Source organism: Cryptomeria japonica, chromosome 8, assembly GCF_030272615.1.
Source record: "Cryptomeria japonica chromosome 8, Sugi_1.0, whole genome shotgun sequence".
In the NCBI taxonomy this organism is placed as follows: Eukaryota; Viridiplantae; Streptophyta; class Pinopsida; order Cupressales; family Cupressaceae; genus Cryptomeria; species Cryptomeria japonica.
Genome location: NC_081412.1, coordinates 490,774,913 through 490,785,502, shown reverse-complemented (window position 1 = coordinate 490,785,502; position 10,590 = coordinate 490,774,913).

Genomic DNA, 10,590 nt, shown 5'->3' with positions numbered 1-10,590 from the left:
TTCAGACAAAGGTTGTTATAATAGTTCATGTCATCAAAATCATACTGGGAGAATATGTTATGCTTGTGGATAATTATTATAAGATTAATATGGATATCTAGTCCATGATTATTGCAACCTTTCTCAAAGCTAGTGAAACAAAGGGCATGCTTAGAGCATTCATCATTTTACTTATTATGTTATTATGTCACTATGGAGACAAGGCCTGAGCACACTTTTGGATGACATGGTGTCAAGTATTCACTTTCTAGTGGAATGGTGCATGGGTACTTTATGACAATATGGTAATGGGTCCATGGATTCCTTTCATAATACCTTATGTGGCCTCTAATGAAGATCATTAAAAATCCCAAGCTAAGATTGGAATTAAATTTCTCAGATGTGTAATTGATGCCTCCAACAACAATATTGATTGGTCCTTTGTTGTATTAGCCAAAGAATATGATGTTATTAATGGCGACAATGAGGAATTTGGTGAAGTTAGCGTACTATTTAAAGATTTCACATAATAGTGGTTAGAATGGGATCAATGTTGATACTAGTATTGTTAGAAAGTTTAAAGGTTTAAAATATAAATTTTTATGGAATGTAAAGTTTTATTTTTTATTTTGATATTTTTTAATAAAATGTGTCTATTGGAGAAGTTCCATTGTACTTTTTTTGATATTTTAATATATGGCCTCTGAGACCATCTTTCATCCATAAAAGAAATCTCCTCCCAACTAAAAGGTTACGTAAAATGTCATTAATTCAAATGATTTGAGAAACTTCCCAAAAAAAGGTATTTCATATTTACATTAATATTTTAGATCATGTGTTATAGTATGTTAGTGAAGTGAAAATTAAATAACAAAGGATTATTAAAGTGTGATTGGTTTTTAAATCTAATAATTAATTGTGAAGTGTGGTCTAAAATATTGATGAAAAAATATAACACAAAGGTTTTATGGGACGATCCTCAATTATATCACATGAACTATAAAATTGATGTTATTTATTTTTAATAAATTAGTGAAGATTTAATTGGGGCCATTCTTATGTGGATCCCAAAATGATACAAATACAAACAAAAAGGTCAAGACCTAAAAAGAAAAAAATTATTTGGCAAGGTTATAGAGACTGGGACAATTTGTGCATTTGACAAAACCTAATCACAATTACACTATAAAATAGAAAGGAGAGGGGAGAAATCGAGTGGAGGAGGAGACTAGGGCTTCGACCAAGGGAGTTTCAGGGTTTTCAACCGCAGGGAGATGACTTTCAGGGCCGAAGATTTGCAGATCGGGGAACACGACAGAACTTTACACAACCACAACCTGGTAAACGTCCTTGGCAAAATCCAAGTAAGGCTTGGGAGGATCAGGACAGGTTTTTTCATTCTCACAATCAATGGGGGGAGGAAGCGTCAGCACGAGAGTCCAAATATTTGAGAAAGGAGAGCTTCAAAACCCAAGGCCATCGCAATAAGGAGTACGGCCCGAAAACAATATGGCAACATTGCCAAGAGAAAGAATGGCATCTGAAAAGAAATTTTCAGAAGACGATGAAGGACCCGGAACGAAAAGAGGGTATGAGAACGGAGAAAATCTCTTTGATGATAGATAACAAAAGCTGGAATGATTCTATGACTTTCTTCCGGGAAATGGGGCTATTTGTAAAATGCTTTGGTGATTGGTCGTCGATGGGAAAGATGAAAGGCTGGTGTATTGAAAACTGGAAATGCAAAATAGAACTCAAAACCCTTCCAAATGGGTTTTTCTTGGTAATCACAGAAGATAGTAAGGATAAGCAAGGAATTTTAAACAAAGGACCCTTCTTTATGGGCAGGAGGGGTTTGTACATTAGGGATTGGGAACCTAACTTCAACCCAATGTTGGCTTTGATTGAAGAGGTACCGATATGGCTCATATTATATAACCTTCCCAGAGAATACTGGAATGAGGAGTTCTTCCAAACCTTAGGCAACAAACTGGGTTTCTACATCAAAGCGGATGAGGTTATTGAATCCAAAGACTTTAGCATGTACGCGTGAATATGTATTGGATGGAAACCTCATTACCCACTTCCAGAACAAGTGGAGATCATAACAAATGCAGGACAGTGACTCCAAAAAATCGAGGTGGAGGAATCTAACGAAATCTACAAGCATTGTAGAAAAGAAGGACATTCAAAGGAAACCTGTTTAATAGGCCCTAAGGGGAAAACTGTGGAGACTACGATAGAAGATGAGGTGATCTATTTTGTGAAAAAAGGATAGTACAAGGAAGGAGATGAGATCCAATGAGGACATGACCCAATCTTTGCAAAATCCCTTTACTCGGGGGGAGGTCGCGATGGCTCACAAAGATACCACCCAGGAGGTGGAAGAAACTATAATAGATGTTGCTCTTATTAACAAACAGAAGGAGGCTGCAGGTTGGGTAGAAGAGGCCATTGCAAGAGTAGAGAAAGCAGTTGATATCCTGGACGAGGTTAACACCAGGGCTTTCCCCCCTGTGGAAACAGGAGTCATTTTGGAGATACTACAACACCCGGAGAAGGATAAGGACTCGAGATTTGATAAGGATGAATCCAAAGATAACAAAGAATCAGATGGTATTGATGAGGAGGATGAATGGGGATGGATGGATGAGGAAGACATTACGGAAACAAGGACAATAGAGCAAATGGAGCCTATGTGTAACAAGGTGCAGATAGGGGAAAAGAGAGTGAGAGGCAGAAAGTCAAATCGGTTCAAGATCGCACTGGCGGGTAGTGCCAAAGGTTAAAGTAAATTGATAGTAGGGAAGGGTGTCACCCTTCCTAAAGGACAATGAAAATCATAACCTGGAATGTCAGGGGCTGCAATGCTCCTGACCAATGCTGATTGATCAAACGAGGGTTAGATCAATTAAGGCCAGATATAGTTTTCCTACAAAAGACAAAGATGAATAAAGTAGAAGCTAAGATACTCATGGGATCATGGAAGCAGTGGATGGGGGTTTTCGTAGATTTGGAGGGAGCATCATGAGGTCTGGGTATCCTCTGGAATGCGAACAATCACAAGGTGAAGGAAGTTTGTGCTTCCAATATGTGGCAGGTATGTAAGGTTCATTCCTACCCTCTAAATGTTGATTTCACATTGATCAATGTTTATGGACCCTCAAAACCCAATCTTCAAAGAAATTTTTGGAGACCCTTGTCTTCCCTCATGCGAGATCTAGATGGTGGCATTATTATTATTGGGAGTGATCCCAATGCTATATTGGACCTGAGTGATAAACTAGGGGGCAAGGGAGGACTTTATGCGAACCGAGTTACTTTCCAAAATTTTGTGGCAGACAATGGACTCAGGGAAGTCAAATCTAAGGAAGGACAATTCACATGGTCTAACAAAAGGATCCTAGGACATCATGTAGCAAAGAAGCTTGACCATTTTTTCTTGGGTGGTCCCTGGGTGGAAACCAATCTCCTTTTTGCCTCGAATATCCATTCAATGGTTGCCTCAGATCACTTACCAGTAGAGCTCACTATAGCCTTTGATGCCCCCCCCATCTGATGTCCTTTCAAATTTGAAAAAATGTGGCCGAGGGATAAAAACCTGAGGGAATTAATCAAGGAATGGTGGTCAGGGGCCCCATAAATATGCGGTACCAAGGCCTTTGTTTTCGTCAAGAAGCTGCAGTTCATTAAGTCAAAAATTAAAGAGTGGAACCAAACCAAGTTTGGTAACATTTTTGCTAATAAAAGAGATCTGAAGGACAAGCTAGCGACCTTGCAAGAAGATATAATACAAAAGGGGATGGCATCCGAGATGTTCTGGCAAGAGCGAGACCTCAAAGGACAATACAGTGAAGTGCTAGCTCGAGAGGAGATTTACTGGAGACAAAAGTCGAGAGAGTGCTGGTTACAGAAAGGGGACAGAAGCACAAAATTTTTCCATAACTTGGTTAAGGTGAGACGATCTAGGAATAAAATCACAACCATTTACAATAATGAGAATTTCCTACTAGACAACTTGGAGGATATAAATAAAGAGGCAGTTGAGTTCTTTCTAGCATTACTATCCAAGGATAATGAAACCAATGTGGAACATCAACAAAATGGCCTAAGTGTTATCCTGAAACTATTAACAGATGCGCAAAATTAGGCATTGGTGAAACCCATTCAAGATGAGGAGGTCTGAAATGCGGTTTTCAACATGGAAGGAGATAAAGCGCCAGGGCCGGATGGTTTCCCAGCTTTCTTCTATCAAACTTTCTGGGAGGTTGTAGGAAATGAGGTTTGGGCAGTAGTGGAGGAATCACAGAGCAAGGCAAGTGTTGCAAAGGATCTAAATTGCACACTGCTTACCCGCATCCCCAAGGTGGAACACCCTACTAATTTCAATGAATTCAGGCCAATCTCCTTGTGCAGCACCATTTACAAAGTGATAACTAAAGTGATCTCAAATAGAATAAAACCATTGCTGAGTCATATTATCTCAAAAGAACATAGCGACTTTGTCCCAAGCAAGTCGATTGTGGAAGGAATAATAATTGCCCATGAGGCCATCCACACAGTTAATCAATCGAAAGTGGATCGAATGCTAATTAAATTAGATATTAGAAAAGCTTATGACATGGTGGATCGGGAATTTCTTCTCCAGGTTTTACAGAGTTTTGGCTTCTCTAAATAATGGATTAGTTGGATACATGCTTGTATAGGGGGGGTGTGGAATTCTATTTTGGTCAATGGTAGCCCACAAGGTTTCTTTCAAACCACACGGGGGCTTAGACAAGGGGACCCTTTATCGCCATTCCTATTCATAATATTAGCAAAAGTCTTGGGAAGACTTATTCGATCACAACAACAACGAGGAAGATGGAAAGGAATTAAAATTATGGAGGGAATGGAGCCAGTTACTCATCAGCAATTTATGGATGACACCCTAATGTATGGACAATCTTCACTTCAAGAGGCCCAAGTGATTAGAAAGACAATAGATATCTTCTGCAGAGCAAGTGGGCAGCAGGTTAACTAGACCAAGTCAGAAGCTACTTTCTTTAATACAGAGGTTGGCAGGCAGCAAGAAATTTCAAATATCCTAGGGGTCAAAATGGGTACCCTACCTGGAAAGTTTTTAGGTACCCCCTTATTTGGTGGGAATAATGGTCCTACCTTATGGAACAACCTCATTGATGCCTATGCAAATCGCCTTGAAGGGTGGAAGAGTAAATGGCTTACTCTTTCCAGGCGGATCATGCTACTCAAAGTGGTCATCTCTGCCCTCCCCACCTTCTCCATGATAGCCCTAAAGATTCTGGAGAAAGTGATTAATTGTATAAACAAGGGGATGAGAAAATTCCTATGGAATGGCAAAGAAGAAAATGACAAAATCCCCTTGGTTGCATGGGATAAAGTTTGTCAAGGCAAACGGGTAGGGGGAGTAGGACTGAGAAACTGGAAACTTTTAAATGAAGCAATGGGGGCAAAACTGATTTGGCAGATTTATGCCTAACCGAATCAGAAATGGGTACAAATCTTAAAACATAGGTATTTAGATCAGCTGAGCAGGGAACGCATATTCACTATCACCACCTTACCAAAAGGCTCAGCCATATGGAATTTTATTACCTCTTGCAGACATGTCATTACGGAACACATTACTTGGGAAATAGGCAATGGGACAATGGCCAATTTTTGGACAGATTCATGGGAGGGGAGACCAGCTCTTTTAGATAGACAAGACATTGAAAATATTAAACAGGTTACTAGAGTCCAATGGGGAGAAAAGGTAAGATATTTTCTCTTGAAAAGCAGGATTCAAGGGGTAGATATGTGCGAATGGAAAGACGTAGAAAATCTACCATTGCCAATAAATCAAAAAGAGTTATTAAGAGGGATCATGCAGGAGTACACCCCTATGTTATCCATGAAGAAGACACTATAAGATGGTGTGGTTCAAAATCGGGGCAGTACTCGGTCAAGATTGGTTATAGCATCCTTGAAAATATGGAAGAAAGAAGGGAATGGCCAAAAAGACTTATCTGGAGTTCCCTAATACTACCAAAAGTAGGAGTCTTCGTTTGGTTGGCTTTGAAAAAGTGTATCCTGATAGGGGAAAAACTGTGTAGACTGGGCTTCTTGGGCCCTTTTAGATGCATAATGTGCAAGAAGGTAGAGGAATCTCTGGATCACTTGCTTCTACAATGTGAGGAATCACAGAAGGTACGGAGCTTCCTTTTAGGGAAGCTAGGATGGATGGTCCCCCTACCTAACACAGTCCTTGCTCTTTTTCCAGTTGGAATATACCGAGTCGTAGGTCAGTTTTTTCCAGTTTATGGCTAGTGGTGCCATCCCTTGTTGTATGGGAGATCTGGAAGGAGAGAAACAGAAGAATATTTCAAGAGAAAGAGGAATCAATGGAGAGTTTGTTACTAAGAGTTGAAAGAGCGATAGCTGAAGTAGTATCAGCGGCAACCAAAAATCACAATCTAGCAAAACACCCTTATACTAGTGAGGACAAAAATATTCAAGCCAACTGGCCACTTGTGAACTGTCAACCTGTTAATGGGTCTTTGCGGGTTAATCCCCCTCTAGAAAAATAGGAGTTTAAATGGGAACCGCCAACTAAGGAGTGGATAAAAATAAACTTTGATGGGGCATCTAGAGGAAACTCGGGAACATCAAGAGTGGGAGTAGTCACGAGAAATGATAAAGGCGACATCCTCTTCAAGGGTTCACGACGGTTGCAAGATGGAACAAATAGCAAAGTAGAGATACCGGCGACACTAATGGCAACTGAATTGGCTATAAACATGAAAATTCCAAAGTTACACGTGGAAGGAGACTCACAAGTGATCATCGACACAATTGCTAAGGGCAACACCCCATCATGGAAATTATCCCACTAGATGGAGATCATTCGAGAAAAACTCAACCTCTTCGAGGAGTTTCGGGTCTCCCATGTCAGGCGAGGTGCCAATGCAATGGCGGACCTCCTCTCCAACATCGGATGTGACATGACAAGCCAATTGGCCAAGTGGTGGAAGGGAGATGGCAGAGTGTGGAAGTGGAGTTAATGCAATCCTAGAAGCATGAAATAATCAACAAGCACGCAAGGCAGCCCGTAAAGACAAGTATGCTCTATCAACGACAATGCAATTAATGAGATAGTTTCCAAGTGCAGTGTATTAGTTCGAGACAATGGTGGATGACAGTAAATCTGTTGTGAAATCTTTTTCCCTTCATATCAATGATCATGCATTTATGACCTGTCGCAAACGACCGCGGAGGAATTACTATTTTGGTTTATGAGCAAAGTATTATCAAATAACTGAATTAATGTGAGTTTTATGTCATTTGCATTGTAGTTTCTAGAGTTAACAGGTTTTGTGTAGGTTCAATGGAGGCAAATTTCACTCTAAGAACTGAGAAGACATTGGTTCCTTTTTTGGGGAGGTGTCGGATAAAAGAATACAGGGACTCTTCAAATACAAAGAAGAGAAACTGTGGAGTGCAGCGTGTCTAATGTTGGGGGAGGAGTTGGTGCACATTCATTTCCGGTATAGGATGAATATGGAGGTCTATTCCTTGATTATGGCCTGGGCTTGCGAATTCAAACCAGAGGTGGAGAAAATAAAGCTCACGATAACAAAGTCGATTGATGGGGATTATTTGATAAACCTGGACTCCATTTTGGAATGGGTTATCCCTCGTACTAGAATCCGCATTTGGGAAGGAGATGTCGAGGAGGAGATATTACCCTTTGTTCGAGGGCCAGAAAATTGAATAAAGGAGCAATGTCGGGAGCAAGCACGCATAGGCTGGGAAGCCATGAAGCTATGTGTCAAACTAATAAGAACGGATGAAGTGTTGAAAGCCCTCAAGGTGGTGGTGCATATGGAGGTGGGGAGAGAATTGAGAGATCGATTTGAGGAAGGGTGGGCGGTCCAGTTTTTAGCAAGTCTAGAAGGAGACCCTGATTTCAGGAATTTGGATTGCATCCCGAAAATGAAGACCGAAGCAGCAAAAGGAAAAGCACTGGCAGACATTGCAGATGAGGAGGAGAAGCAGACGAACTAGAGCGACACCGAATGAGAGGCAACGGGTTTAAAAAATTCTTTTTTGCTTTACAAATACTGTTGGTTTAAAAAAAAAAACAATATTTTATGGATGACTGTAATATTTTAGTGCAAAGATTCACAATACTGGTGTTTTATTTCCTCTTTTTAGTTTGAATGCCCTTCTTAGCAGGCTAGGACTATTAGTTTTGCAGGTTGATGTTGAAATCTGGTATGGCCTCGGATTAATGTATTTCTTTTTTTGGAAATCAATATAATACAAAAATTACCGATCAAAAAAAAAAATGTCTAGAAAGAAAAATGAGAAAATATAATATATAGCACGTTCTACCAAAAGCTCTTTAATGAAGAAAACATTAATCATCAAAGCTAGGGGATTTTTTATCTTGACTAAGAACCTAACCAACCAGACCATACTCAACACATTTGTCATGCACATCCATATTGGCACCATCCTCAACTACCTTTAGAGCTCCTCTTCAAGTAGACAATTTCTAGATGTTATCTTCATCCATATACCAAATTGAACATTCAACATCGCTTTAAACTTCCTTGTGGCCAAAAAGAAAACACCCTCTACCAATGAAGGCATGGAAAATGAAATATAAACTTCTAGTTTGCCTCTTATGCATGGACACTAGATATTTCCCAATCATAGTCAGAACAATGTGTAAGTTGTTTATCTCATAATGTTAGTTATACAATATTACCAAGAGTTCCTTTTAAACACTAACATCCCCCTAGAACACAAATCGTTGGGATAGTAAACCATCACTTTCTACCATCTTCTTGTCCATGACTAGGGTAAAAGGAGAAGTCTCGTACACGAGTAATAACACATGCACCTTCAAGTATCACACAATATTCAATGGAACTTTATTCTCGAAATCCTACAAAAATATGTCATGACAGAAATGCTAGATCTCACAACCATGATGTCTTTAAAACCCTTTATACTATTAATAATTTTGACAAAGTTGAAAAACTTAACACTTAAACAATAAAAAATGTTCCACATATGGTTATAGAATATCATCCTATAAAATATAGGTTGTGCACCCTACCAAAGGATTTGTATAGACCCATTCTACTCAAAACACCATCTATTAGAAAGAGAGATTTAATATCATTATACCCACGATGACCAACAAACCATCACCAAGACTTGCAATAGAGGGGGTTGGGAGAAAGAAAGACAAATGATGTCAAACGAAAGCTATGTCCATGCCTTAAGGAGTGGTCCTCCATCAAGAGCACATGCTTGGGGATGTGAACAAGACATTCCTCGTTAGTCCCCAAAAAATTAAGCAACCAAAATATGAAGTAATCACAAGTGACAAAGATGGTTTTCATATTTTAAATAAATATGAAATTGACCCATATATAAATTATAGGAAGTAAATATATATCATCTCAAAAAATATGAATAAAATGGAATTGCGTCCAATTGTCACATATACTAGATCAACTTGGGAATCAAAGTATCAAGCAAGCTCAAAAGAGAAACAACAATTGTTGCAAAACACAACCCCAAAACACAAATATTCACAAATAATAAAATCACTCAATAATCAAATATTTGGAATAAAAATAAGTAGTACATGATATGAATCCTTGCCTAGGAGGAGGTTAAATCATTATGCAAAATTACATGTACATAATAGAAAACATGCACATTTACATAGAAGCTAAGCACAAACCTAAATATGGTCAAATCACTATACACATTTACATGTACATAATGGAAACTTTATAGTCCTAAATATAGTCAAGTCATTAAACTCAAACTAAATTACATAAAAAGGCAATTCACTTTAACCTAAATATAAACAATACAATACATGCACTCATTGCATTTGAGTCTACACATAATCTTCTTAAAGGAGTAATAAGAAATATACAATCTCATCAAATTTGAGACTCTTCACTAACCACTCTATGATCCAATGAAATATACTCAAACTCAAATTTCATAAATAGAACTATGCATAACTTCTCATTATGGTTAATACTGTGTGTCATCATGCTTGAAATCATCAGAAATTTGAGGCTAATTAGACTAAAAGGATGAATCACAAGTATCCTTAACTAATTAAACCAATTCTAAACACAATTCAATGAAATAAATGAAAGAAATAAGAACATTAAGCTAATTAAAACTCCCTATTATCCACTTGTGCTTCCATTGTTCTTCTCCAATTTGCGTGGTTGATGGCTCTCAGGTATTGCACCAATTTCTTGCATACAAATGTTTTGAAGACTGTGATTCTAAAAAGGCTAGATTGAATTGATGAAAATAGGTTGAATTTATAGATTTGCAACACAAAGGGGGTGAGAAATTGAACTCAAGTGTTGATTGGGAGACAACTGAAATTGATTGATCAGTTAACAAAGTTGATTGATTTGTTAAGTCATTTGATTGATTAGTCAACTAGATTGATTGGAGAGTGAATTGAATAGATGGATTAGTAAACTCATTTGATTTATTAGTGAACTGAATAGACTAGGGAGGTGACTGAATTGATGGATTAGTCATAAAAAGCTG